The following is a 26463-nucleotide window of genomic DNA, read 5'->3' as shown; positions in this document are numbered from 1 at the left end:
AGATTTATTGTGTTTACCGTTTTTGGCAAAATGCGATTTTTTTCTCAAATTGCCCTATATCGCCGTTTTTTGAAATCGCATTTTTTTGTCAGAAATCGCGTATTTAATGGCTGGCGTAATGCCACACGAAAAGTGCGATATATGGCGATATGGTGTGAATTCAGGCGAAGTAATACGCCATAAAAGTGCGATTTCTGGGTTAGGTCATGTGCGTATTTGTGGCCAACCGGAATGCGATTTACACAAATACACCTGATCAGCCCATACAACATGCAAACCTATTGGCCCACCTTAGTCCCTTGCAATACGCATCACACCCCCTATATAAAGGGGAGCAGGTTCCATTTTACCCTTTGAAAGGGAGTAAGGCGTTTGACATAGAGAGGAGAGGAGGAGTGCTAAGGTGCAGAGGAGGCAGAGGGACAGCCAGCTTGGGCCCAAATACCCCAACCACTGGGAGAGGTAGGGGAGTGAGAGGCAGCACTGCCAGAGGCAGGACAGGGAGAGCCAGCATGCCCCCAGCAAGAGCTGCACCAGGGAGAGGCCACATGGTGGAAGCTGAGCAGGTGGCTATGGAGGATGAGGAGGAAGCAGGCACAAGCCATGTGTCCTCACAGGAGGAACAGAGTGCCAGGCACACTGAGGAGGAGCTGCAAGAGGGTGATTTTTCAGAGGTGGACTGGCCTGTGCAGGAGGCAGATGAAGCAGACTTGGAGGTGCTGGGGGAAGAAGCAGGACAGGAGGAGGAGGAGGAAGAGGGTGAGGCTGAAAATGCGGAGGAGGAGGATAATGCAGCTCGTACAGCTAGTGGGAGGAAAGTCAGGTTCTCTTATGAGGAGACTATGGCCCTGGTGCGTGCACTCTTGCCCCTGTATGACCGCCTACTTGGTCCTCACCATCACCACACAAGTGTGGCAAGAAAGAAGGGGATGTGGGACAATATCACCTCCGCGGTAAATGCAGTTAGCACACACAAGAGGAGTGTGCGCAACGTCAAAAAACGATATGACATCAAGCGCCTCCTCAAAGCCAAGCTTGCCCTGGAGAAGAAAGAGGCCTGTCGCACAGGAGGTGGCCCTAGGCAGGAAGTCCACTTTAAGGCCTATGAGAGGCTGCTACGCTGAATCATCCCACCGGAGGTGCTTCCCGGCATCCACATTGCCGACACAGACAGGCCCCCCACTCCACCGCCAACTGGTAAGTGTCCACACATGTCAACTACACATTTTGCTATGTCATGTGCGCATGCTATTATGGTGGTATGCTTTATGTGTCCAAAAGATTGCTGTGTGTGGAACTACATATCCCAGCAAAATCACATTTTGCTAGTTGCATTGCTAAATAATGGACTGTGCATTTTTCTGGGTTATGTAGTTCCACAGATCCAATTAATGTGTGCTGTTCTAATCACTGTAGGGCTGCAGTGTACTTGATTGTTAATCCATATCAATCCTCTGGGTAGTTGGAAAAGCACTTTACAGTCACTTTTACATGTGTAATCTGCTGGTCTTTCCTGTTATTAGCAAGTGGATTAAAAATATCGTTCACAGTCATAATACTGAAATAACCACTTCAGTTCAAAGTCTTCACATTCCTTATGTAATCATATCAGAATAAAAAAGTTTGATTTTGGTAAAGTTTTTATCAGCATATTTGAAAAAGTACCAGTTAGGTGCAAATGATCATTATGGAAAATGTCTTCTTCTTTCAAACAGCTCCATCTCTGGAGTCCCAGCCTGCTGTTGAGCAACATCAGCCACATCTGATTGTTCACACTGTCCAGTCTGCAGGTGAGATATCATACTGTTACACAAACACATTGCACATTTCACACATGGCTGTCCCCACCACAGTAGCCAGTGCCAATGCATAATGCATGAGCAACACCTAACCATTCCAACTAAGGTAACATGACCCACCATACACCAATCTGCATAGCATACATACCACTCTTTTCTCATTTGTAGGACCTTCACAACGGATGCCTGAACCTACGGATCCCATGCAAAATATGGACGACATGAGTGAAATCATCCTTGAGATGGTGCCATCGTTGGAACCTGCACAAAACCAAGCACACCCAGTCAATGAGGCCCCCTTATACGCAGTCACATAGGCAGCAGCCCCCAATCATTGCAGCCACTAACACCCCCACTAGTGCGGAGGAGTTGGCGTAATCCATCCATCTTTTCAAGGGGAAACAAATAGCTTTTAGGGAGGTGCAGACCACCCAACTAGAAACCGTTAAGGGGTATGTGCGTAACATAGCTCTGCAAATGAGACAAATTTCTCAAAGTGTGCGTGCTAATGTAGGGACACAAATTCGTCTTGTCTCCACATTAGACACACGCTTAGCAGAAATTGGCCAAGCCATTCAGGGCCAAAGTACTAATTTTAGAGCACTAAATGCCAATATGGTTGAACAGACCCAAGCTATTAATGGGCAAACAACTGCGTTGATGGCCCTATAAACGCAACTCATCCTCAGTGCAACTACTTTGTTAGGTCAGTACCAAACCACATCTACCCAAAGTAGTAGTGTGTCCTCCACACCCATGAATGGGTCCCCCACTACTCCCCCACAGCGTAGTGTCCGTACTAGGGGTGGTGGTGCCACTAGTGGTAAGGGTGCTCATACCCGGCCTGTATTCAAAAATGAATAATGTTGTTTGCATTTACATGTGTATCATGTTCTTTCTTTTTTCCCTTCACTCATGCAGTGAATGTTCATGTAAAATGGCAGCACTGCCAGAGGCAGGACAGGGAGAGCAAGCATGCCCCCAGCAAGAGCTGCACCAGGGAGAGTCCACATGGTGGAAGCTGAGCAGGTGGCTATGGAGGAGGAGTAGGAAGCAGGCACAAGCCATGTGTCCTCACAGGAGGAACAGAGCGCCAGGCACACAGAGGAGGAGCTACAGGAGGGAGATTATTCTGAGGTGGACTGGCCTCTGCAGTAGGAAGATGAAGCAGATTTGGAGGTGCTGGGGGAAGAAGCAGGATAGGAGGAGGAGGAGGAGGAGGAGGGTGACCCTGAAAATGTGGAGGAGGATGATGCAGCTCCTACAGCTAGTGGGAGGAAAGTACGGATTCTTACCGGTTAATACGCTTTCCTCTACTCCTCCATGGCAGCCGAACACATGGGTTTCCTCCCTTATAGGTAGACATCTGGAAAGGAAAAGAAAAGACACTGCCCCTATATAAAGTCCGCCCCCTAAGGCTCTGTGTCTTTCAATTATCAAGCTTACACACTATTACCTCATAGCATAAATAAACTACAAAATATCATACAGTAATTGAATGTTAATATATACTGTCCCACAAGTGACGGGAAATACGCTGCCATGGAGGAGTAGAGGAAAGCGTATTAACCGGTAAGAATCCGTACTTTCCTCTACCTCCCCATGGCAGCCGAACACATGGGTAATACCCTTGCAGTTTAATCACTGGGCGGGCAACAAAATATCCAATTAAATTAGAATATACCAGAAAGCAGTGATACGCCAATACATCAGAGAGAAGATAAATAAAGAAAAAAGGATACTCTGCAGAGTTAACTTCACTCCGTATTTATGCCTTCCACTCAGTTGTCTTGCCGAGCTTCAGCCTCCTCTCATTTTCTTCTCTTTTTTTTTTTTTAAATAACTGCACTAAGGATCCTTCTGCCCACCTTGGCATCACTAGAAGATCCCACATCTACCCTATAATGTTTGGTAAACATATGAGCCGACGCCCAACAGGCTGTCTTACACAATTTGTCTAATGAGACCGCCTCTTTCTCGGCCCAAGATGAAGCGACAGCTCTGGTGGAATGCGCCTTTAAGCCTTTCGGGGAGTTCCACTCTTTTTACTTTATATGCCTCTGCAATACAGTTCTTGATCCACCTTGCAATGGTGGCTTTCGAGGCTCCCAGTCCTTTATTCCTACCCTCTGATATTATGAACAGCCTTTTGGTTTTTCTCACAGATTCCACCCTTTGAAGGTAAATTTTCAAGGCCCTGCTGACGTCCAGTTTATGAAGCTTGGCTTCCTTGGTGTTAGCTGGTTTGTTGCAGAAAGAGGGTAGAACGATTTCTAGATTTATGTGGAATTGGGATACCACTTTAGGCAGAAAGTGAGGATTTGTCCTCAACACCACCTTTTCCTCGAAGAAATTTAGGAATGGCTCCTCGGCCCAGAGCGCCTGAAGCTCTGACACCCTCCTGGCCGATGTGATGGCCACCAGGAAAGCCACTTTCACCGTCAGAAATTTCATGGGTACCTTGTCCAAAGGTTCGAAAGGCTCGTCAGTCAGAGCATTGAGTACCATATTGAGATCCCAGGGCGCAATAGGGTTGTGAAAGACCGGCCTGATTTTTTTAATGGCCTGCACAAACCTCTGTACATAGCGGTTTTCCGCTATCCTGGAATCCAGCATGGCACTAATTGCTGAGATCTGTACCTTTAGGGAGCTTACAGATAATCCTTTATCTAACCCCCCTTGAAGAAATTCTAGAACCGTAGAAATGTCCGTATGGTTTCCGCTTTTACCTCTACAGAACCGCACATATGCCTCCCAGATCCTATAGTAGGTCTTTGATGTTGAGTTTTTTCTAGCTTTCAGCAGGGTGTTCACAACTCTAACTGAGAACCCCTTTACCCCTCAAGGTTCTGGTCTCAGTAGCCACGCCGCTAATCTCCAGTGCTCTGGCTGTGGTTGGATGAACTTTCCTTGCCTCAGTAGATCTTGTTCCTGAGGCAGAAACCATGGGGCTTCCACCGCCATCCTTGTTACCCTAAGGAACCAGGATCTCCTCGGCCAGAACGGTAGGATCATTATTACAGTGGCCTGTTCCCTCTGTAGTTTGCTGAGAATCCGAGGAATCACAGGGAATGGTGGAAAGGCGTACAGTAGACCTCTACCCCACTCTGCCGACAGAGCGTCTACTTGCCATGCTCGAGGCTCCCAGTGTCTTGACATAAACTTTGGCACCTTCGCATTCCTGCTGGTAGCCATCAGATCCACTGATGGTAGACCCCATCTGTAGACTATCCTGTTGAAGACCTCCTGACACAGCTCCCATTCCCCTGGCCTTAGCAGCACCCTGCTCAGAGAGTCTGCTTGTTGATTCCTCTCTCCAGCTATAAACACTGCCTTCAGACTCTGTCCATCTCTCGGCCCATTGCAGTAGTTCTGCCACTTCTTTCATGAGGCTCCTGCTTCTTGTGCCTCCCTGTTTGTTTATATAAGCCACGACAACTTGGTTGTCCGACCTGACTAGCAGATTTTTTTGGTATAGTCGATGTTGGAAATGCATGCAGGCCAAGGTGACTGCCCTCATTTCTTTTAGGTTGGAGTGTAGCCTTTTGGTTGCACCTCTCCATACTCCCTGAGCTGCTTCCCCTGCATAGACCGCTCCCCAGCCTGTACGGCTGGCATCGGTTGTGAGAACCACCTGATTTTCTTCTAGGAAGGACCTCCCTTGGCGGAATTTGCTTGTGTCCGACCACCATCTGAGGTCTGCCAATGCGCCCCTTGATAGGGTGATTCTTTGATTCAGGTTCTTTCCGTCCCCGTCCCATTGGGACAGGAAGCAGTTTTGCAGGGACCTTGTATGGAATCTTGACCAACCGACCGTGTCCTGAGCTGCCGCCATTAGACCAAGAATCCTCATGCAGTCTGCTGATTTTACTGCTTGTTTCGCCAGAAGACTTCTTATCTCCTTTCTTAACTTCTCTATTCTCTCTTCCGTCAAGGTAATTCTCATTGACCCGGTGTCTATTATGACCCCTAGGTACTTTACTGACCTTACATAGTTACATAGTTACATAGTAGGTAAGGCTGAAAAAAGACTTGCGTCCATCTAGTTCAACCTGGTATAGATATCCATTGCTGATTTGGTTGGTTCTGGTATTTTACAGACAAATTCTATTTCTTATTTGTACCCATGGATGTTTTTCTCCAGTAAATGTTTGTCCAACTTTGCCTTGAACGCATTTAATGAGCCAGCCGTTACCACCTCTCTGGGAAGAGAGTTCCAGAGTTTGACTGTTCTGACCGTAAAGAAATTCTTTCTACTAGCTGAATGAAATCTTTTTTCTTCTAATCTATACTCATGCCCTCGCGTCCTAGATTCCTTTCTAGTAGAAAATAGGGTGCGTGACAGTTCCTTATATTGGCCCTTGATATACTTGTACATGTTGAGCATGTCCCCCCTTAAACGTCTCTTTTCTAATGTAAATAGTACCAAATTGCTTAATCTCTCCCCGTAGCTTAAATTCTCCATTCCCCTAATAAGCTTTGTTGCTCGCCTTTGGACTTTTTCTAATTCTATGATGTCCTTTTTATAGTGTGGGGCCCAGAACTGTACTCCGTACTCTAGGTGAGGTCTCACCAATGCTTTATATAGTGGCATAATTACCCTTGAGTCCCTAGTTTCCATTCCCCTCTTAATACATGCCAGAATTTTGTTGGCCTTTTTTGTAGCTACATTACAATGGGCACTACATCCTAGATTGCTGTCTATTTGGACTCCTAGATCCTTTTCAAGTATGGAATTACCCAGTTCCTCTCCGCTAAGGTTGTAACTTGCACACTGGTTGTGTCTCCCAAGGTGCATAACCTTACATTTATCTACATTGAACCTCATCTTCCATTTTTTTGCCCACTCATCTAGAATTGCAAGATCATTTTGAAGCATGGTGACATCTTCTGGTGATTTGATGACTTTGCTAAGTTTTGTATCGTCCGCAAAGATGCTGAGTAACCCTATCCCAATATCGTTAATAAAAATGTTAAACAAAATGGGCCCCAAAACCGAACCCTGGGGCACTCCACTTAGTACCGGTATCATATCTGATACGGCACCATTCACAACCACTCTTTGTTCTCTATTACATAGCCAATTCCCTACCCATCTGCAGATATTTTCACCCAATCCTAGGTTCTCCATTTTATTAATCAATCTCTTGTGTGGGACAGTATCAAATGCTTTAGCGAAATCTAGGAAAATCACATCTACAGCATTTCCATTATCGAGGTTTTTGCTAACCTCTTCATAGAACCCTAGTAGATTAGTTTGGCATGAACGATTTTTCACGAACCCATGTTGGTTAGTACTGAGTAGAAGGTGATTATCTAAATATTCCTGGATACCATCCCTTAAAAATCCTTCAAATAGTTTACCCACAATTGATGTTAAACTAACGGGTCTGTAATTAGCTGGATCTTCCTTTTTTCCTTTTTTGAATATTGGCACTACCTCTGCTATTCTCCAATCTTTTGGTACTATACCTGACGATAGTGACTTGCTAAAGATATAATGTAGGGGGGTAGCTAGTTCATCCCTTAATTCCATTAATACCCTCGGATGAATCCCATCTGGCCCTGGTGACTTATTTGTTTTGAGTTTGCTTAGCCTCAGTATTATTTCTTTCGGCGTGAAATCCACAATGAGATCTGGCTTATTTGTCCCGTTTGTGGTAAATGTTCGTTCCACAGTCTGCTCTCCCTTAGTAAATACTGATGAGAAGAACTCATTTAACAGTTTTGCTTTTCCCTTGTCCTCAGTAACACTTTTTCCACTAGTATCAGTTAGTGGGCCTATGTTTTCCTTAATTAAACGTTTACTATTTATGTATTTAAAAAATTTCTTTGGGTTGTTTTTGCTTTCAGTGGCTATGCACTCTTCATATAATATTTTAGCTGCTTTGATTACCCCTTTACAAGTTTTGTTTTGACCTTGACGGTCTCAGTTGGCTCTTCTCCACGTTTATGATCCAGCCGTGCTTTTCTAAGTACTGGATCACTCTCTGTGTATGCCTCAGGGCTAGCTCCCTTGTACTGGCCATTATCAGAAGGTCGTCTAGGTATGCCCAGATTGCTATCCCTTCTTGCCTGAGATTGGCAATGAGCACTATTAGTGCCTTCGTGAAAGTTCTTGGGGACGTGGAGAGTCAGAATGGGAGTGCTGTGAACTGATATGTGATTCCTCCGAGACAAAATCTTAGGAACTTTTGGTGATCTGCATATATGGGTATATGCAAGTAAGCGTCCTTTAAGTCTATGGTGGTGAGGAAAGAACCTTGCCTTATGTCCGGTAGAATGGACCGGATCGACACCATCTTGAATTTTTTTGCATGTACGAATGAATTCAGCCTCCTCAGGTCCAGAATAATCCTGAAGCCCCCCGGAGCTTTTTTCACTACGAAGAACCGGGACTGCCACCCCCGGCCTTCTTGGTCCTCCGGGACCCTCACCACCACTCCCTGAGCCATCATTGTCTTTAAGCTGTCTAATAAAGCTTTTCTTTCTTGCGGGCACTTTGGCATTGGAGATACTTCTTGCCTGTTTCCCGGCGGTTTGACAAATTCTATTCGATACCCGCTGGAAACAATCTCCTGCACCCACCTGTCCTACGTAGATCGGAGCCAAGCCTGCTGGTATTTCAATAGCCTGCCTCCGACCCTGTACCTGGCGTCATTGGGACAGGTTACGAAATCCAAATCTGCCCTCTTTGCTTCGCTGACCTCGAAAGGAACCTCTGTTCCCGAACCAAGGCCTTCTATATCCTATACCTGGCCTATAGGTTTTGGCCTCTTTGAGGTCGGGGGGTTTGAAAATGCTGGAACCTATTGAAGGGTTTCCTTGTTGTTTTGTCCCGCGGAAGCCACACTGATTTCCCGCCAGAAAGTTTAGAGATAATATCATCAAGTTTGGCACCAAAGAGATATTCACCATGAAAAGGCAAAGAGACCAATTTGTTCTTGGACTGTGCATCAGCCGCCCAGGGCTTCAGCCATAGGGCCCTCCTTGCTACCGCTGTACTTGCGTTAGCTCTTGCTGATAACCTTACTGCATCTAAAGATGCGTTGCAGACAAATTCAATAGCCACTTGCATGTTCTGCACTACTTTGAGCAGTTCGGCCCTTTTGATGCCATCCAGTAAATCGGATTCGAGATCCTGACACCATGACCTCAGAACCCTAGAAGTCACTGCAATCGCCGAGGAGGCTTTAATTGCCACCCCTGATGTCACATGTTGTTTCCTCAGGGTAATCTCCATTTTTCTCTCCATACTATCTTTAAAGATATTGGCATCTTCTAACGGGAGAGTAGTTTTTCTAGATATTCTCGCAATTGCGGCGTCCACCTTGGGCGCAACCTCCCAATGCTTAATGAGCTTATCCTCAAAAAGGTACATCTTTGCCACCCTGACCGGGGCTGCTACCTTTTTGTCAGGGTTGGCCCATTCCTCTTCAACTACCTCCTTCAATGCTTCAGACAAGGGAAAGGCTTTGGCCCTTTTTTTCTTGTCCTTAAATAACAAGTCCTGCAACTTGCCCTCCTCTGGAGGGTCTTCTATGTTTAGAGACTTATTGATTAAGCCCAGCAAATTTTCCAGCAGGTCTGGATTAAAGCCTAGATCTGGCTTCTCCTGTACGACTTCTCCTTCCTCCACATCATCATCATGCCCTACCGCCGGGCCCTCTGAGCCATCCGAATCCTCTGACAACACCTCCCTGGGCCTCTTAAGGGACATCTTCGCTAGGTCATCCTTTGTGACAAAGGTATCGGCCAGGGAAGTTCTTAACATGGACACCAGGTCCTTCATTTGATCCGGCCCCAACATAGGCGGCCTTTTACATTTATCACATACAGACCCTGTGCATTTATCTGACAGGTCTATGTGTCCTTTGTGATAAACAAAGGACACATTTGGCAGCCCGTTTATTGTGTCTTGCCTTGGCCTCAACCTTCTCCTTGCCAGTCTCAGACCTAGACATACAGTAATGTACCCATCAGTAGCAAGTAAAAACAACTACCAAACAAAAAAAAAACACTGAAAAAGAAAAAAAAAAAACATCCAGTTCCTAGGCTTACCCTGACTTAGATGGCTGCCTTCTCTCCTCCTCCATTCTACAATACTGTAAGAGACGATCACAATCAGCCACAGCAAATAGGAGAGAAGAAATCCCTGCAGCGCCGCTGCAATGGGACCTTACCAGTCTGCTTGAAACTATTCTTATTTCTGCAGTGCAGCGTTAGCAATCCTCCATGTTCTGTCAGAACACCGTCTCCGCGTGTACACAGATCCCCCCGGGCTAGGCCGTCCTGGCGCCCTCTTATGACGCCAGACGCCCGCCCGCGTCACCGCCGCAGACCCCTCCGGCGTCCAGCCCCTCTGCTGACGTCCGTCCGCGTCATCACCCAGCGCCGGTTCGCGCACGCGTGCCCCGGCACTCCAGGCACACACGTGGCTGACGAACACCGCATCCAGCCGCCACAGAGGGGGGACGCCTCGCATGCCAGCCGCCTGGCTCTCAGGGGGAAACTCCTTGTACACCGGACACCCGGCTTCAAAGGCACAACTAAAATGCGGTCAGTACACGGAATTATAACATTTACAGAGCGCCCCTAACTGCACTAGGCAGCGGACCGCCTTAGCAGACAGGCTCCTAACTACTCTAGATAGCGGGACGCCTCTACCTCACCATGGGTCTAAACCCCTGCTGCACTAGGCAGTGGGGGAGACCAAGCAGCTTTTCACAGGGTAAGCCTCCTGTCCACCTGGAAAGGAAAAAAAAGACAGAGTCTTAGGGGGCGGACCTTATATAGGGGCAGTGTCTTTTCTTTTCCTTTCCAGATGTCTACCTATAAGGGAGGAAACCCATGTGTTCGGCTGCCATGGGGAGGTAGAGGAAAGTCAGGTTCTCATACAAGGAGAATATGGCCCTGGTGCGTGCACTCTTGCCCCTGTATGACCATCTGCTTGGTCCTCACCATCACCGCACAAGTGTGGCAAGGAAGAAGGGGATGTGGGACAATATAACCTCCGTGGTCAATGCAGTCAGCACACACAAGAGGAGTGTGCGCAACATCAAGAAGCGATATAATGACATCAAGCGCCTCCTCAAAGGCAAGCTTGCCCTGGAGAAGAAAGAGGCCTGTCGCACAGGAGGTGGACCTAGGCAGGAAGTCTGCTTTAAGGCCTATGAGAGGCTGCTTCACAGAATTATTCCACCGGGGGTGCTTCACATTGCCGACACAGACAGGCCCCTCCACTCCACCGCCGACTGGTAAGTGTCCACACATGTCAACTACACATTTTGCTATGTCATGTGCGCATGCAATTATGGTGGAATGGTTTATGTGTAATTGATTTGTGTCTGTGGAACTACATATCCCAGCAAAAACACATGTTTGTAGCTTGGCTTGCTAATTAATGGACTGGGCATTTTGCTGGGTTATGTAGTTCCACAGAACCAATTAATGTGTGTTGTCCTTATCACTGTAGGCCTGCAGTGTAGATGATTGATAACCCACATCAATCCTCTGGGTAGTTGGACAAGCACTTTACAGTCACTTTAACATGTGTAACCTGATGCTTTTTCCTGTTTGTACCAAATGGAGGACAAAGATCCTGCACTGTCCTAATACTTAAATGAGCTCTTAAGTTCAAATACATCAAAACCCTTATTTAAGCATATCATATAAGAGAACTATGGCTTGGTTTTAATTTTTTAATCCACATTTTTGTAATAGTGCCAGTTAGGTGTCAATGTTAACAATGCAAATTGTCTTCCTCTTTCAAACAGCACCATCTATGGAGTCCCAGCCAGCTGTTGTGCGCCATCAGCCACATCCGATTGTTCCCAATGTCCAGTCTGCAGGTGAGATATCATACTGTTACACAAACATATTGCACATTTCACACATGCCTGCCGCCAACACAGTAGCCTGTACCAAAACACAGCCAGGTCTACAAGGATCCAAATCCAAAGGAAAAATAATATGTACAATATATAATATGTAATAATATGTACTAGTCAGCCATGTAAAGTGCCTAACACAGTGGTTCCCAAACTGTGTGCCGTGGCTCCCTGGGGTGCCTCAGGAGACTTGCAGGGGTGCCCTGGATTGGTGGTCCAGGACAAATTAAAATTATTTATGATCAATTTAACAGGCAATCCCAGTGCTTGTGGCTGCCAAACATGACATATGGGGACAATAAGTAGCAAGTCCTGTCCATCACAGCATAAATGACCCTAAGAATGATATATAAAAACAATTTACTTAATTTAATATTGTTTTGGGAATTTCTCAATAACAAAACATTCGCCTAGGGGTGCCGTGAACATTTTTTGATGCTCTAGGGCGCCGTGATTCAAAAAAGTTTGGGAACCACTGGCCTAACACATGCATATGACCACTATGCCTATCATGTGATGTCACATCACATTACATTGCAGTGGCCAATGATAGAGTTAACAATGTTTACCTTCAAAAATGACCTGACCCCACATGATGATCGATTGTTTGGATGCATGAACACCATACAAAGGACTCAGAAACCACAACAGCAATAATTGTTGAGGGATATAAGTAGTTAACCACCCTCTGCATGCACAATGCATGAGTGAGACCTCAACATTCCAACTAAGTTACCATGACCCACCAAACAGCATTCTGCATAGCAAACTTACCACTGTTATCTCATTTGTAGGACCTTCACAACCGATGCCAGAACCCACTGATCCCATTCAAGCAATGGACGACATGAGTGAAATCATCCTGGAGCCGGTGACATCGTTGGATCCTGCACAACACAAAGCACACCCAGTCAATGTGGCCCCCTATACGCAGTCACATAGCCAACAATCATTCCAGTCACCAACACCCCAACTAATGCGGAGGAGTTGGCTCAATCCATCCATAGTTTTAAAGGGAAACAAATATATTTTATGGAGATGCAGACCACCCAACTAGAAACCATTAAGGGGTATGTGCGTAACATAGGTCAACAAATGAGACGAATTTCCCAAAGTGTGCGTGCTAATGTAGGGACACAAATTCGTCTTGTCTCCACATTAGACACACGCTTAGCCGAGATTGGCCAAGCCATTCAGGGCCAAACCACTAATTTCCGATCACTAAATGCTAATATGGTAGAACAGACCCAAGCTATTAATGGGCAAACAACTGCATTGATGTCCCTACAAACTTAACTCAGCCTCAGTGCTCCTAGTTTGTTATGTCAGCACCAAACCACATCTACGCAAAGTAGTAGTGTCTCCTCCACACCCATGAGTGGGTCCCCCACTACTCCCCCAGGTCGTAGTATCCGTACTAGGGGTGGATGGGGCACTAGTGTTAAGGGTGCTAATACCCATGCTCAAGGCAAAAATGAGTAATGTTGTGTGCATTTACATTTAACATGTGCTGTTCTATCCTTCTACAGTCATGCTGTGATTGTTATTCTGTAATGTTTCTATGCAATGGGCAAAGCCTAAATTTTTCCGCAAGCAAAAATTATTTGCAGCCAGCAACCTTGTTGTCATTATTTAGAAATGTTTACCCAGACAGTACTTTGAGGTCTTTTGAAATTGTGTCATTTTAGCACAGAAGGGTCATTTGGTTGTGTGTGCTTAATGTTCATATCAATTGTAGTAAATAATGACATTTGAGGGGGGATCAGCATTGGCCAGTGCATACTGTAGGTAGCCGCCAGTTGATCAATGATCCATGTCAGCTCCATCCATTACCCCTATGTTAATTAGCATTTTCAATCATTTCCACCAAGTAAGAACTACTTACATTACAGTGTCATAGGTGTCATCATGTTGCCAGGCATAAACAATGCTGGGTTGTGGCAGCTTGCAGGTGTTGGGCATTATTGCAGGTCTGCTTCTGGTCAACGTACAGGGAAAAAAAAACATTTAAGGTAAACAATGTATGTGTGGTAAAGGTTCCCCTTCCCTATCTATTTTACACACCACAATTACCTGTGAAATGCTGAAGTATAATCTGTGTACGAACCACATCCCCCCTCCGCGTACCTCGCACTACAACATCTGTAGTTTGAGCTTCCTTAACGACTGCTGCATTGGCCACATCTACATAATTCGGTTGACCCAAAGCTATGTTATTCAGCATGCAGCAAGCCTGGACAACCAAAACAACTTTGAATGGGTAGTATAGCAGTGTACCTGCTGACCTGTCCAAACACCAAAATCGACTTTTCAGCACCCCAAAGGTGCGTTCCACTACATTGCGGGTAGCAATATGTGCAACATTGTAGCGGTGCTGTGCAGGGCTTTGTGGGTTCCGCAGAGGTGTCATGCTCCACGAATGACACCCATATCCTGAGTCACCTAACATGTAAAGGGATGTGTGGTCACATATCATGTGGGTAATTTGCACATAATAGTAGCAGGGCAGACTATATTGTTATGGCTGGTATAAACAATTAAAACAAAAATGACTCTTTAATATAAGGTTACACACATGGATCTTAAAGGTAAAGACATAGGTTAGCAAACAACATGTTAACAGTGCTAAGTGACTTACCAAGTAGCCAGCCCTCTGGCATGGTGTGGTTGTGGAAACGGTCCCAGAGAGCTGAGTGCCGCAGGATATAGGCATCATGGCAGTTCCCGGGATAGCCTGCAACCACACTGAGAATTCTGAGGTTGGCATCGCAGACCACCTGCACATTGAGGGAATGTCTGCCCCTGCGATTCACATAGACATGCTCCCTCACGTGCGGGGCCTGAATCCCAATGTGGGTGCAGTCTATGGCTCCCAGGATATTTGGAAATGCTGAGAGCCGATAGAATGCCACCTTCAGGTCCTGCCACTCGGACTCACAATGTGGGAATGTGATATATGTGCGCCACAGCTTCTTTAATGCATTTAATACCTGAGATAAATGTTTAGAGAAAGTGGCTTGTGACACCCTTAAGGCCCATGAGATCACAGACTGAGTGGAGCCTGTGGCAAACAAGTGGAGGGCACCCATTAATGTCTGCAGCCCAGACACTGCATAGTTGGCCCCCCACAAGGGTCCAAATCATCTCTCACCTGCTCATATAAGTTCAACAGGTTCTGTTGGTTCAACCTAAACATGTCCACCACCTGTTGATCAGGGAGGGAGTCCAGGTACACCCTAGCACGGTACCGACGAGAAGCACAGAGTGGTCGGGGTACCTGGATCTGGTGGGCAGCATCATCCCTCCTGCTTAGATCCTCCAAACGCCCCAGCTCACACACTAGCAGCTCCAGTCCACTCTGCAAAATCTCCATCTAAAACACCCTCACAGGTGTCCATAATCATGTTGGGGTATATGTAGGGGACTTAGCAATTGCTATGTGGGTCACCTCTGACAGATTTAACCATTTTCACGTTCAAACGCTGGAGATTTTTCCGAAATCGCCACCCTCTACTTGGTCTAATGGGAAATCGCATTTTGAGGGCAATTTCCAAATTCGATACCCATTAAATCAGCGATTTGTATCTTTTTCAATGGGAAAACATCTGGATGCGATGTTGGAAATTGCCACTTCAGAAAGTGCGAATTAGCGGCAAAAAGTGTGATTTATGCCGCAAATCGCCTCCCATTAAGTACAGTAGTCGAATTGGAAAAAAAATCCGAAATCGGCCGTTTTTGAGAAAAAAAAATAAATAAAAAAAATCGCCAAAAACCCAACATTGATCTCTAATAAATGTCACCCAGAATCTGAAATATCTGACTGGGAAGAGCAATTAACAGGCTTGGATAGGGACCACTGCTTTGAAGTAAGATATCGCCAGTTCCTCAAGGTCGATTTTTAAAATTCTTGTACCCATGGAAAGAGAGGACCCTCAGCCTCTGGCCCTTAAACTCCTGGGGGGTTTCTGGGTACTCAGAAACCCCCCCTGCATGCGCTACAGCACTGGGAAGTATTGCTGATGTGTGCCTTATTCTAATTATTAGCGGTTACAACAACTGTTATTACTGGTGGTATTGTGCAGGTGGAGTAGGTCATACTGACAGCACATGTAATGCACAGAGACGTTTAATGATGGTAAAAGCTTCTAAGCGATTCGGTCGCTTCCTTAGCAACAATCGCTCCAAACATTGAGCATATAGGCAGCAGTGGCAAAGGTTCTTAAACAAATGTTCTCCTGTGTCTGTAACGTATTACTATAACTGACAAAAACAATAGATAGTAACAAAAATATTTATTTGTATTTATAAATTGCGTTAATCTTTCTCAATCTGTATTGTAGATGACTTTTTTACGCTTGGGAGACTTTTTAAAGAAATCATTTAAAAAAAGCTGTCAAGTGATCACATGCTGTAAACTGTGTGAGAACAGTTGTTTGGTGAAATACAATCAAGATACCTAGATTCATTTTGGTTAATGATAGCCTTTGTTGACCTGTTTCCTTTTGGTAACATTTAACATTTATCATTTGTCTATATATGTAGAAAAAACAAAGTATTTAATGTAAGTATTATTGTGTATGGAATGAGTACATTGGGAGTATTATATTCACCAATGTCCAAACACTAAAGGCAGCTCTGAAGGCAGTACTATATTATTGCCATCCTATCTCATACTCCATATCTATTTTTGATCACATTGTTCTTGTTATGTTTCTTTTTAATTAAAATCCAATCCTACAAATAACAATTGCAATATACAGTACACAGTAAATCTCTGATCTATAAATCATTCACCTCATACTACAGTATGTTTAGTATGCATTATGCTTTACCTTATTGTTCCAATGCCTTCTAAATTTTATCATCTTTAACACATTTTTTCATTTTTTTCCCTTCCACTCCATGTAGTTTTTTTTTAATATAATATATTTTAATAATATGTAATTTTACACTTATATGATACATATCAGTACTGCGGAGTAAGATGACATTACATGAATAAAACTTAATAAACATATTCCAATATACATAATGAACATAGGAATTCATAACAACTAAAAGAAAAAAAATAATAGCATAGAAATAGTTTCCACCTCAGGGCTAGTTGCCTTTCCAGCAGCGGTAAGACTGTTACAAGGCCTGCAGTACCATTTGTTCCATTACACAATTTCCTGAAGCCTTTTGTACAGAGCTAAATCAAACTGCCTGTACCAACACGACACATGGCTTTCTCTCTCAAATGTTTGCTAATCCAGACGCTCCAACCATCTTTATTTAAGATGCCATATGGCTGGCAGAAGCCTGTAGATCTAGCAGCACATCTGCTTCCATGTTACTTTTCTGTTTCTTTCCATCTTGTACAGCATGTAAGATCATAATTTGTTTATTACATTCTACCTAGTTTTAGAACAATTTAAAAAAAAATTGGAATAAAGAAAAATAATCTTTAAAGGCACAATAAACCCAATATTATTATTTAACTTTACATCTTTTAAAGCCAACTGTTAAAATCTAGAAGTGAAATTATAATTGTATTGTACCATGTAATCCAGATCACCTTTTGTAGGCAACTACAAACAAACAAAATCCAATTTTAAAATGCTCTGTTCCTTACGACCAGTGGCGTATGTTCGTCCCAGGTGCCCGGAGGCAAGATGAATGTTGGTGCCCCATACACACACTTTATTATATATAATGCAATATGCTACGGTGCCACTGACTTCAGCATATATTCATGTTTTAACTTACTCTTACTACCTCCTTGCTCCTCTATCTCCATCTGTCACCCCTCCACCTCACCATCGACTGTTCAATCCTACACCTCTCACTCCGTCCACCTCCTCGTCCCTGTTACCACTGCACCTCTTAATCCTTCATTCCCTGCACCTTTCTGTCCCCGTCACCTCTCATTCCCTCCTCCCCTGCACCTCTCCTTCCATCTGTCACCCCACCCCCACTTCTCCTTTGACCTCTCACCCTACACCTCTCACTCCTTGCACCTCTCTATTGACCTATCACTTCTTCACCTCTCTCTTCCTCCACCTCTCTGTCCCCCTTTCACCCTCCTTTCCTACACCTTTCCGTCCCCCTGAACTTCTCAATGCCATCTTCCGTGCACCTCTCTGGTCTCCACGGCACTCACCCCTCCTCGTCTTGGGTGCCCTTCAAAAAGGTCACCAGGTGTTGGTGTGATAATAGAAGTCATTTGAAGAGCACTAGAATTGCTTTGGCTTCTCTTTAGTGAAACATTATTTATCAGCTGCTACATTTTGGCCACCCGGTTCACCAAACCTTACAACATATGACTTGTTTGCAGAGTCAAAAAGTTTGAGTTGTGCAGGTCCAAAACATTGGTGGAGAGCTTTAACTATTGAGTAATTGTCGAGTTTAGTGCCTGGAGGATAAGGACAATAATATGTCAGCAAGGGTCAACAATCAGTACGCAGCTGGAGTTCTACTGGTTATCTCCTTTTGTTTTCAGAACTTCTTTTAGTAAGAACTAAATGCAGGACTGACAGAGTAGTAGCACGGTGCTGTAGCTCCCACCAAAATAAATCCTGTTTCCCTAGTGACAAACTCCCGCTGGTGTGTACCCCTCTACCCCTGGTACCTTTAGCCCCGGTGTCCAGCATGAAGCACAGTAGCGGTGCCTTGCCTACGGGTGCGGCTTGTCGCATACCCGATCCGTGGCTTGCTGTCGGGACTCTGCCAGGACATCTCCTCTTGCGCTCCTCTATCGTGGGCTCTGTCTCTGGTCCCGGCAGGTGTGCATCAGGGCGGAGTGGAGCCGTCCAGCTCCTGGTGCAGCACTGACCCCTCCGCAACCTCTCCTCACTGCAGTGGCGTAACTAGAAATTTTTCTCCCCCCTGCCAAAAAAAATTCCAGCGCACCCCCTATTTTTTTGGTAAAGCAGCACAATTAAACTAGTAAAAATAAAACACAGTACCTGCTTTATTCTGTCAGTCGGGCCTGGGAGGAGTGCATCCTGAAATGCAGCAGGCGAAGGAATTCAGCAGCAGGCACCACACTACTGTTTCAGGTTTTTCCCTGTATGCTGGGTGCAGACTCTACAGCATGGTGGAAGGGCAGCAGGCAGGCTGCTGGAGCGCACACAGAGCTCCTGCCACCTGCTCCATGAGAACACTGTGAGCAGGGGTGGTTCCCTACAAAAAACAGGGGGGGGGGGGCACCATGAATAGGGATGATATGGTTGCAGAGAGAGTTAGATTGTGGCCCTGTTCTTTGGGCACCATGGCTCAGTGGTAGCGCTCAAGTGAAAACATGTGTGGGTACCAGAGACACCTCATCTTATATAAATTGGGGTCCCACACATTCTTTTGAGCTTATTTTTCGTGAAAAAAGAGGGAATTAGGGAAAGAGATAGAGGTGTGAGAGACATGTCAGATAGAGAAAAAGGAAGGAACAAGAGAGGGAGGAGTGCAAGACTAGGGCAGAGAGAGATAAAGAGTTAGATGGAGGGACAGTGAGAGAAGGTGAGAAGGGGCGAGGTGACGGAATGCCGTGAGAAGGGGCAAGGTGACGGGCTGAGGTGAGAAGGGGCGAGGTGACGGGCTGAGGTGAGAAGGGGCGAGGTGACGGGCTGAGGTGAGAAGAGGCGAGGTGACGGGCTGAGGTGAGAAGGGGCGAGGTGACGGGCTGCGGTGAGAAGGGTCGAGGGCACAGACCTAAAGTAACTAAAGGTAAATTCAACAAAAAAAAAGCCACCATGGTTGGACAAAGTAAGGTCAGCTATCAACAATAAAACCAGAGCCTTTAAATTCTATAAAAATAACTTGAATGAGGAGGCATTCGCAAAATACAAAGAATCAAACAAAACTTGTAAAGGGGTAATCAAAGCAGCTAAAATATTATATGAAGAGTGCATAGCCACTGAAAGCAAAACCAACCAAAGAAGTTTTTTAAATACATAAATACTAAACGTTTAATTAAGGAAAAAACATAGGCCCACTAACTGATACTAGTGGAAAAAGTGTTACTGAGGACAAGGGAAAAGCAAAACTGTTAAATGAGTTCTTCTCATCAGTATTTACTAAGGGAGAGCAGACTGTGGAACAAACATTTACCATAAACAGGACAAATAAGCCAGATCTCATTGTGGATTTCACGCCGAAGGAAATAATACTGAGGCTAAGCAAACTCAAAACAAATAAATCACCAGGGCCAGATGGGATTTATCCGAGGGTATTAATGGAATTAAGGGATGAACTAGCTACCCCCCTACATTATATCTTTAGCAAGTCACTATCGTCAGGTATAGTACCAAAAGATTGGAGAATAGCAGAGGTAGTGCCAATATTCAAAAAAGGAAGATCCCGCTAATTACAGACCCGTTAGTTTAACATCAATTGTGGGTAAACTATTTGAAGGATTTTTAAGGGATGGTATCCAGGAATATTTAGATCATCACCGTCTACTCAGTACTAACCAACATGGGTTTGTGAAAAATCATTCATGCCAAACTAATCTACTAGGGTTCTATGAAGAGGTTAGCAAAAACCTCGATAATGGAAATGCTGTAGATGTGATTTTCCTAGATTTCGCTAAAGCATTTGATACTGTCCCACACAAGAGATTGATTAATAAAATGGAGAACCTAGGATTGGGTGAAAATATCTGCAGATGGGTAGGGAATTGGCTATGTAATAGAGAACAAAGAGTGGTTGTGAATGATGCCGTATCAGATATGATACCGGTACTAAGTGGAGTGCCCCAGGGTTCGGTTTTGGGGCCCATTTTGTTTAACATTTTTATTAACGATATTGGGATAGGGTTACTCAGCAATGTATCCATCTTTGCGGACGATACAAAACTTAGCAAAGTCATCAAATCATCAGAAGAGGTCACCATGCTTCAAAATGATCTTGCAATTCTAGATGAGTGGGCAAAAAAATGGAAGATGAGGTTCAATGTAGATAAATGTAAGGTTATGCACCTTGGGAGACACAACCAGTGTGCAAGTTACAACCTTAGCGGAGAGGAACTGGGTAATTCCATACTTGAAAGGATCTAGGAGTCCAAATAGACAGCAAACTAGGATGTAGTGCCCATTGTAATGTAGCTACAAAAAAGGCCAACAAAATTCTGGCATGTATTAAGATGGGAATGGAAACTAGGGACTCGAGGGTAATTATGCCACTATATAAAGCATTGGTGAGACCTCACCTAGAGTACAGAGAACAGTTCTGGGCCCCACACTATAAAAAGGACATCATAGAATTAGAAAAAGTCCAAAGGCGAGCAACAAAGCTTATTAGGGGAATGGAGAATTTAAGCTACGGGGAGAGATTAAGCAATTTGGGACTATTTACATTAGAAAAGAGACGTTTAAGGGGGGACATGCTCAACATGTACAAGTATATCAAGGGCCAATATAAGGAACTGTCACACACCCTCTTTTCTACTAGAAAGGAATCTTGGACGCGAGGGCATGAGTATAGATTAGAAGAAAAAAGATTTCATTCAGCTAGTAGAAAGAATTTCTTTACGGTCAGAACAGTCAAACTCTGGAACTCTCTTCCCAGAGAGGTGGTAACGGCTGGCTCATTAAATGCGTTCAAGGCAAAGTTGGACAAACATTTACTGGAGAAAAACATCCATGGGTACAAATAAGAAATATAATTTGTCTGTAAAATACCAGAACCTACCAAATCAGCAATGGATATCTATACCAGGTTGAACTAGATGGACGCAAGTCTTTTTTCAGCCTTACCTACTATGTAACTATGAGAAGGGGCGAGGTGACAGGCTGAGGTGAGATGGGGGGAGGTGAGAAGGGGCGAGGTGAGAAGGGGCGAGGTGAGAAGGGGCGAGGTGATGGACTGAGGTGAGAAGGGGTGAGGTGGCGGGCTGAGGCAAAAAGGGGTGAGGCAATTGAATACTGTTAGAGGGGAGAGGTGATGGGCTGTGGTAAGAAGGGTGGAGGTGATGGGCTGCAGAAAGAAGGGGCGAGGTGACGGGCTGTGGTAATAAGGGACAAAATAACTGGCTGCAGAAAGAAGGGGCTAGGTGACTGGTTGCGGTGAGAAGGGGTGAGGTGATGGTCTGCGGTGAGAAGGGGCGAGGTGACGGGCTGAGGTGAGAAGGGGCGAGGTGACGGGCTGAGGTGAGAAGGGGCGAGGTGACGGGCTGAGGTGAGAAGGGGCGAGGTGAGAAGGGGCAAGGTGAGAAGGGGCAAGGTGATGGGCTGAGGTAACGGTGCGAGGTGGCGGGCTGAGGCGAGAAGGGGCGAGGTGAGGTGAGAAGTGGCGGGATGAGGTGAGAAGGGGTGAGTTGGAGGTATAAAGCGAGGTGATGGGCTGAGTTGAGAAGGGGCGAGGTAGCGGGATGAGGTGAGAAGAGGGCGAGGTGGCGAGATGAGGAGATGGGCTGAGAAGGGGCGAAGGGGCAGGCTGAGGTGAGAAGGGGCAAGGTGAGAAGGGGTGAGGTGATGGGCTGAGGTAACGGTGCGAGGTGGCGGGCTGAGGCGAGAAGGGGCGAGGTGAGGTGAGAAGTGGCGGGATGAGGTGAGAAGGGGTGAGATGGAGGTATAAAGCGAGGTGATGGGCTGAGTTGAGAAGGGGCGAGGTAGCGGGATGAGGTGAGAAGAGGCGAGGTGGCGAGATGAGGAGATGGGCTGAGGCAAGAAGGGGAAGAGGGGCATGCTGACAGGGGGTGAGGTCACGGTAACTTGGTGAAATGGGCGAGGTGGCAGAGGGCGAGTCAAGAGGGGTACAGGAGAAGGTAGGAAGGGGAAGCAAATCTGCTCCCACTTGCAATGGGTGGCTCCCAGGGGCCAGCCTCTGCTGGCTGCCGCTGCTCACCTGATACCGGCCTTTGGCTACCACTTCTCATGTGGTCCCGATGGCCGCTGCCCTTATCATGGTCCCTGGCTGCTGGCTGCCGCAGTGCCGCTAATCACCTGCTCCCGCCAGCGCCTACGTTCCCGGCCACTCAGCTGCTGCTTCACTCCTGCTCCCTGCCTCCGCTGCTCTTCTCACTGTGCCCGGCCGCAGGAGCTGCTGCTACTCTCCTGCTCCCCGGGGCCGGAGACTGGACCGGACGCGTCCAACATTTCCGCCTTTACATGGCGCACGGGGACTGAGGAGGAGGAGGGAAGCACCAGCCGCCAGAGCTCCTCAGCGTCTTCCAGCACAGCGAGTGTAATACTAATAATAAGAATAATTTTAAAAACAAACAGAAAATGACAGGGATGACCCTGCGGCTCCCCCCGCACCATCTTTGTTGAGTGCTGCTGATAACTGCTGAGGAAAGTGGGGCGGACTGACTTGCACTGTGCTGGTCCACGTATAAGTATGCACGGGGCCAGGACCCACGTTGTGCATATCTAATGAGCGGAGTAGTGTACAATTAGAGCAAGGTCCATTGCGCTGGGGAAATTTGTCTTACAGGGGCTGTGGCGTCTCCAGCTTGACTCCCAGGAGGCAAAGGAGCCAGTGCCCCCTTTAAGGCTGGCACCCGGCAGCAGATGACTCCATTGCCTCCGGGAGTTCCGCCACTGCTTAGGACACTTGATCTTGGTGCACCCTTGGATGACTTTGTGGCTGATTCAAGTACACATATACTGTACACATTGGAGAGCGGTGTGTTCTGAGCGCTATGGGTCAGTGTATGTGTGCTGTGTGCAAATGGCTGCCCTCTAGGAGGGGGTTGCCGCCCCCAAAAAAAGGGGTTTACAAAAAGAAAAGAGATACCAGTGGGCGCCTCTTGCACACAAATAAACCAATTTATTAGATAAATATCATACAAACATTAATTAAATTACTTAAATAGACACAAAATATACACAGAAAAAAATAGAAATGTAATAAAATTAAAAGATAAGCATAAAAAAGATTAAAAAACATGTGCAATGTTAGACAGCTAATAAGGTGCGGTACATATTTACCAAGTCCTGGTAGGTATGTTTTCTTTCATATGCGCATATGTCGACAGAAAATCTGTAGCAGATCCCAGTGGGGGAGAAAGAATACGCCAGATGCCCTACGTGCTGTGTCAGATAGTAACAAAGCAGCTATACCGGCCAGACAGCCAAGCACAAGCCGCTGGACACTGACGCGGGCAGAGGCTATTTAGAGGTGAAAGTCCCGTACGTTCTGCTATGGATGCGGCGGCTATGTGCCGCAGATGGTAAGGTGGCTGTGTAGCGTCTTCAGTAACACACCACTGCTGCGCCTGTAAGAAGTTACCAAGGACCGAGGTGGGATGATTGGCATGGAGCTCAAGACTTGAGAGTTTCCTCCAGGTTCACTGGTTCAAATGGCGGCAGCAGGGCTCCTATTCAAGACACGTTTCGCCGTGCTACGGCAGCTTTTTCAATTGAGGATAGGAAGTACAGCTAGGTGGGCTGGTCTTATACCTGGATATTGTGCACAGGTGTGTGTAGCCAATTATCAGGGGCTGCACAATTATCGGCTTCGTTTCGGTGTTTCACTTTATAGGTCAGCTGAAACAATCATTACAGTCTTTCTGTATACCTATTTTCCGCACAATAACGGTATACTCTTCTAGCACATGTATAAAGTATATATAGAATAAATAAAATAAGAAAAAGGAAAATAAAAATAAAAATAAAAATAATAATAATAATACAAATAGGTTTAAAGTATATAGACATATATATATGTTTCAGGGGCGCACATTACGCTTCCCATTGTGTTTAAATGCGTCTATAAAGTACATATATCAAACAGATTTATTTAAATTTAAATTTAGAGAAAGCCACACTGACAGACTGTTTTTGGGGTAATTCATATGAAAGGCACCCTTTGATGGTATTGGGTTGTTTTATATCCAACTGCATTTATATTGCATGTCACAATCCTCCTTCCGCTGGTTAGAGAAAGGGACTGGACCGGGCATTGATACAACAATAGTCTATTAGCCCATAAATAATTCACTACCTTAAATCAGAGGTCTCTTAAATATATCACCGGAGCTAGGGATATAGCAATAGAGAAGACGAAATAAAGGGAAAAAACTAAAGGAAAAAAACAGACATCCCGCATAAATGCTACATAAGTGGTAGACGGTAACATATAAATATCGCAGTCTTCCACATTGGTGACGCAATGTACCAATATAGGCTGTGTCACAGAGGGACATACATATATACAATAACAAGATACGCACATATATGTGCGCAATCAACAGTAACATTTAGATACAAATATACAGAAGAAATGTTTTCAATAGTAAATACATAGATACTTAATGTATCGGAATACAAAGTATGCATATGTATATCCATTTTAGCATGGGGGGAGCAAATACATACAGGAAAATTTGTATTAAATACAATGCTTCATATTTATAACAATCCATTAAATAAGTAGATAAATGGTGGGGCACATACACCTCATACCTAAACAATCCATTATCGATGAATCCTGAATCCACCCGACCTTAAATTATATAATATAATGGTACAATAGATGCTGGTGGGGTAGATGTTAGAGTACACACGAGAGATAGACAGAGGAGAGAGCACGAAAATCATTCCTTCTTTTGATGAAACATTTTTGATTATTTCTTTTTTCATATCTTTTTATATATATAGTGTGTTTTCTTATACAGAAACCATTTTGATATTTTTATTTTTATATTTTTATATATTTATATATGATTTTATACAGTTTTTAGAGAGAAAAGTTCAGGGTTTTTTTTATCAGATTTTTTGAACATATATTAGATTCTTAGAATTTTTTAATTTTTTTTAGTTTTTAAATTAATTTTTTTATATATAGACATTTATTTAAATAAATTCCAGATCAATAGTCTCATTCATACCGTGGGGTTTAAGAGTCTGTAACTTCAGGATCCATGCCGCCTCTTGGCGACATAGGGTCCTGAAGCGGTCTCCTCCACGGCTAGTATGAGCTATATGCTCCAGACCTAACACTTTAAGACCCACGGGGTCCCCCCCATGATGTTCTGCAAAATGGCGGGGAACACTGTGGTTAGTGAGTTTCTTCACGATGTTCCTCCTATGCTCTAAAACTCTAGTCTTAAGGGGGCGGATGGTTCGTCCTACATAGTAGGTATTACATGGACATATTAATAAATAAATTACGTAATTGGTCGTACAATTGATAAACGTCTCTATGTTGTAAATTTTTTCATGATTTGAAGCTGTAATTTTTGAGTTTTGTTCATTACATGTTTGCAGGTCATGCACTGGGCATGATTACATCTAAAGAAACCTGTTATCTTTGGTCCTGCAATAGTACTTTGTGTAGCCATTTGAACCAGTGAACCTGGAGGAAACTCTCAAGTCTTGAGCTCCATGCCAATCATCCCACCTCGGTCCTTGGTAACTTCTTACAGGCGCAGCAGTGGTGTGTTACTGAAGACGCTTCACAGCCACCTTACCATCTGCGGCACATAGCCGCCGCGTCCATAGCAGAACGTACGGGACTTTCACCTCTAAATAGCCTCTGCCCGCGTCAGTGTCCAGCGGCTTGTGCTTGGCTGTCTGGCCGGTATAGCTGCTTTGTTACTATCTGACACAGCACGTAGGGCATCTGGCGTATTCTTTCTCCCCCACTGGGATCTGCTACAGATTTTCTGTCGACATACAAGACCTGTGGCTGTCGTCTTCATCGACACAAAAGTGTCGACCGCATTGGCGCATCAATCTTCTTTTCTGCTACTACAAAGCTGCTTGAAAATCCTCGTTGTGGATTACAAATACCCTGTTGGGTTACTCTACAGCTTTTTATTATCCCCACAAAGTGCTGGCATTTTACCCCTCAAC

The 26463-nt window shown here is 45.1% G+C and overlaps 2 long non-coding RNA genes across 2 annotated transcripts in view; both read left to right on the top strand.

Annotated features, from left to right (window-relative positions):
* The window catches only part of LOC146062565 (uncharacterized), a 158318-nt gene that overhangs the window by 118725 nt on the left and 13130 nt on the right, over positions 1-26463 (top strand). The window lies entirely within an intron of this gene.
* LOC146062562 (uncharacterized) lies at positions 10926-13116 on the top strand. Its single transcript, XR_014471393.1, has 3 exons — positions 10926-11056; positions 11576-11650; positions 12484-13116. It is a non-coding gene; the product is annotated as an uncharacterized LOC146062562 (long non-coding RNA).

This window comes from Crinia signifera, chromosome 3 (assembly GCF_055691185.1).
Source record: "Crinia signifera chromosome 3, ASM5569118v1, whole genome shotgun sequence".
NCBI lineage: Eukaryota > Metazoa > Chordata > Amphibia > Anura > Myobatrachidae > Crinia > Crinia signifera.
Note: the sequence above shows the minus strand (reverse complement) of the source record. Positions and strands in the feature narration are given on the sequence as shown.